At 39.9% G+C, this 4,412-nt stretch overlaps 1 non-coding gene across 1 annotated transcript; it reads left to right on the forward strand.

Moving 5' to 3' along the window:
- The first annotated feature begins 3,118 nt into the window (after positions 1 to 3,118).
- TRNAS-GCU (transfer RNA serine (anticodon GCU)) lies at positions 3,119 to 3,206 on the forward strand. Its single transcript has one exon. It is a non-coding gene; the product is annotated as a tRNA-Ser (tRNA).
- Positions 3,207 to 4,412: the final 1,206 nt, after the last annotated feature.

Raw genomic sequence — 4,412 nt, forward strand, 5'->3', positions numbered from 1 at the left:
ACTAGAATCATGAAGCACTAATGACACCTGCTTATAACATCACACTTGTGATGACACCTGCATATTACTTGAAGGGTTGTAATATTCTCTTATAATAATTTCATGATTTCTCTCTAGCAATTTTCTCGATGTGTGTGTCTGTCGATTCCACACATAAACGTATTGTCACCATCGCCTATACCTGCAACCCATCATCGGCATTTTTGTTGAAAGACGGTTTACTTTCATGTTGTATAAGTTTATGTATTAAGCCCATGATGATCTGGGTGTCCTCGTTGTGTTGAAAACTAAGGTTGTTTCATGTTATGTGATCATGAAATTGGTATGTATGTGTGAACAGAATAGCATGTGTGTTGTGTCATGCATGTGCTTCTTTTCTTGGAACATATTAGATTTGAAAAGTGCAGCATATATGCATGTTTCTTTTAACCTCTGCTTATTTAGTGGAATTTGCATTCACCAACCTTTGATTTTCGAGTTGCAACATGTTAAGGACCCTTAGACCCGACCCTTTGGAACCCTTTAAGGACCCGACAGGTGTATGCTTTTAAGGGTCAGTTCAATGGTCTCCGAACAACTGTGAATAACTTCTTTCCGCGTAACCGGGTCTACCTGGTTCGGTTGGGTCTGACCGGACTCGACCTTGTGAACAGTTGTACTTTTTTGGAAATGGCAATGATGAACTGTGTATCTGAGCCCTTTTGTTTTGTAATGACTTAAGATGATCTACTAGTCTATTGGTTTTATTTTCTTTCATTTTAATTTGATGAGCTAGTTAAATTTGTGTTCACACTTCACTTTTACGCATCTAAACCTAGATTCATACTTATCACTTATCAGAATTGATGAAAGTGTATATTTGGTTTGGGAAAGAACAGGTTTGAGTTAAACGGTTTCCTCTTAGAAGTCTAATTTATGAACCCACAAAAATATTATGCTTCAATATCATTAAAAAGTAAAAAAAAAAAGATTCTTGATGACCGTTATCAAACACTTAAGTGACACAATTTTGAGACATCATATTTGTAACATTTATTTGAATTTACGTGAAGCCACAAATGACCCGAACTCAGCTTCATTTGGTGAAATTGATGGTGTTGTAATAGGGGTTGTAGATATCTTCTTCTTGGTGCACATCATGTATTTGATGACATGTCATTCGTCTTTGTTTTTGTAATAGGCTATGGTTTTACAACCCCCGCAACGTGGGGGTCGAAATACTAGTTTTTTTAATAAAACACAAATATATAAACCAACAAACGATCACTTATATTTCTTCTCCTTAGCCTTCTTAGCCGACACCTCCTTGATCATGTTTTTGTACTTCAAAATTTTGATAATTGCTTGGTTATATATCCAAGACACTTCACGGTCACTATCCTTATACTCTTCACCCTCAGGTTTAGGAAGCTTCAAATCAACAACCTATTCTTTGGGTCCCCATAGTTTGTTACCCAGTGGTGTGCCCCGGATACGCATCCATCTCCCCTTGGTGTGAAATGTAACATTCTTAATAGGAACGTCGGGCATACAGACCAAGTATGTTAGGCCGGTAGGGTCTTCTTCCAAAATAGTAATGTGTTCCTCATCATAGTATCGGGAATGACGAGCCAACCAAAATAGTAATGTGTTCCTCATCATAGTATCGGGAATGATGAGCCAACCAGGCAACTCGAAAGACCAACTTTATTTTCCCAATTTCAACTGTTAAAACAATTAAGCATCATATTATTTTTAGGATGTCTATAATAACTATTAAATATATTGGGAGGCTCATTACTTCAATTAGTCCCCATGTTCCTCGAATGGATCTCTTGGTTGTTTAGAAGGTTGCCCAAAAGCGGTATATAAGGCGTACCCAGTAACACTTACAAGTAAACCAGATATAAAGATGGTGACTAGGGTTGCTGTTTCCATTATTATATAATTTCAAGACCACAATGGATCTATGATAAGATCGTTTATTTCTCATAGTTGGTGCTGCTGCGCATGCAGCCATTTTTATGTAAGAGACTATGATCCAACTACTCGATACAACGATCTATGAGATCGTGTTCTTAGGCATCGCGATGCAATCATATCACATCTCAACTGGGCGTGTATATTTCTAGGCTTTCACAGTCGGTTTGTATATTCATAATGATACCATGAGCGCTTTAGGGCGCCCTCAAGATATGTTTTCAGTCAAGCAGTGATAGCTCTACAGTATACCTTTATTCATGTATTTGGCTCCCTGAGCCACCATTTCGTTCGCTCTTCCCTGTCTCACTGAGCCGCCTAACCCAAGTAGCTGTCGGCCATTCCATCATTTGAATCTTCCTTCCTCCCGTCTTGCTGGATCCTGTACCTGCTCATCACTGTGCTCTTGGGCTTTAGTCTCGGAAGTTTCCTAGCATTGGAGTTTGATCTCTCAGTCGTTCATTCTTCAAGGTATAATCTTTCGTGACAAGCGGAGGAGCAGGCAACAAGAGCAAGTAGAGTGACCGCGATCCACAAACTGACGCACGGGACATAGCCTTCCTAGCCGCGTGCAGCCTACCTTCTTCAGACCGTAACGTAAGTAACTCAGTGCTCCATACGTGGGAAATGAAAGCAAAATTCGTTCGGATCCTCCCACATGTTCAATCCTTTTTTAGCGGTTTCCCCAGAGATCTTTCTCATTAATGCAACCTTCATTTTGCTCATTCATGGAGTTGTCTTTAGTACGTCTAAGAAATTTGATTATCCACCGTTAGTCAGTAATGTGGGTTGGCTTGGATTACTTAGTGTTGCGCGCCTAGGAGGGCAGCGCGCTTTGGGATGCGGAGGAGCTATTATCGCCCAGTTCCCTAACCTAATGCGGCACCGGGTTCGGACCGCAGGGAACCGTAGCATGGGGGACTTAGAATCCTTTTGCCGCCACAAGGCTGGCTAATCGTACGCAGCAGGCTCGAAGACCCCTGTTTCTGGAAGGCACATGAGTCCGAACGCTATGTTGAATGTGCGACCGACACTTTGATCTTTCGAGCATCTAAATGGAATTGCTAATTCTATAATAACGATAAAGAATGTGAAAGAAATACTTAATTTACTCCTTACTTGATGTGTAATGTAACATAGTAATTATCTTTGTCAATTGGGAGAGATGGCTGAGTGGACGAAAGCGGCGGATTGCTAATCCGTTGTACGAGTTATTCGTACCGAGGGTTCGAATCCCTCTCTTTCCGTTGATGACTTTCTATTTTTTTCTAGTTAAGTGAGTTAAGTGTGTGGAATAGCTAAAAGAAAATAAAAATATAAAGAAAATTGTAAAATAAAGCAAGAAAAACAATTTATTCTTCACGTCCAGGATGCAAAAACACGTTTCATTTCAATGGACCCAATTGATCTTTTTCTAGTTGTGGATAAACAAACCAACTTTTCCTCATTACTCTTCGTAGAAAAATTCATATGGAATTTTCCTCTTTTCCTGTCCGAAATCAACGAGTTAATTATACTACCCTTCTTTGGTATATCCAATTCTAGTAAATTTTGTATCATAACACGAGTCTGGTTAAAAACTCCAAATCTTGTAGCCACTTGTACTAAAAAACAAGTAAGCGTAATCCCCCTAGACAATAAAATATGTTTACATGAGGAGGAACACATTTACTAGTTATATCATCCGCAATCGCCTGAATCTCGAGATGCTCTTCAAACTAATCATAAACTTTATTGAGATAGGTGCGATCCCCCCTCCGAGAACTGTATATGAGACTTTCATTTGGTCGTTGTAGCAAAATTTCGAACGGGCCACGAGTAAGTTTTAGGGACATCAAATTGATCCGATTCTTTCGTAGGGTCATAAAATATTAGATGGAGGTCTCCAGAACCAAAAATATGGTCAGAATAGGTGAATATCCCCATACTCAGTTTTTTCAGGCTGACGGTGAATATAACCCTTTGGCCGTGGTAGCAAAATTTTGAACGGGCCACGGGTAAGCTTTAGGGCCAAAGGGGTTATTCATATTCAAGCAAGTTTCAATAATACCATTGTGACTGTTACAGATGTACGAGGGCGAGTGGTTTCTTGGTCCTCTACTGGTACTTGTGGCTTCAAAGGTACAAGAAGAGGGACGCTGTTTGCTGCTCAAACCGCAACGGAAAATGCTATTCGTGCATGGTGGATGTGAAGAAGTAGGCCATTATATCGGCAATAATGAGCCAAGCTAGTATTTGCAGTGAATCCCCCAGTTAGGTAGTCATGCATTACGATAGGAACTCCCGCAAATATAGCCCTTTTCATCATTTCTTCACATGTACCCGCAGTAGCATTCAAGTAATGCCCTTTGATTTCACCATATCCCCTTTTTTGATATGAAAATCTCATTGCGATCTCGTTCCCTTTTTTCTTTCTCGGAACCGTTTAATTCATTAGATAGATGCTGATTCCT

The sequence above is a fragment of the Bidens hawaiensis genome, unplaced genomic scaffold, assembly GCF_021521415.1.
Source record: "Bidens hawaiensis isolate Kalapana, Puna unplaced genomic scaffold, B.hawaiensis_p1.1 tig00011072_1, whole genome shotgun sequence".
Classification (NCBI taxonomy): domain Eukaryota; kingdom Viridiplantae; phylum Streptophyta; class Magnoliopsida; order Asterales; family Asteraceae; genus Bidens; species Bidens hawaiensis.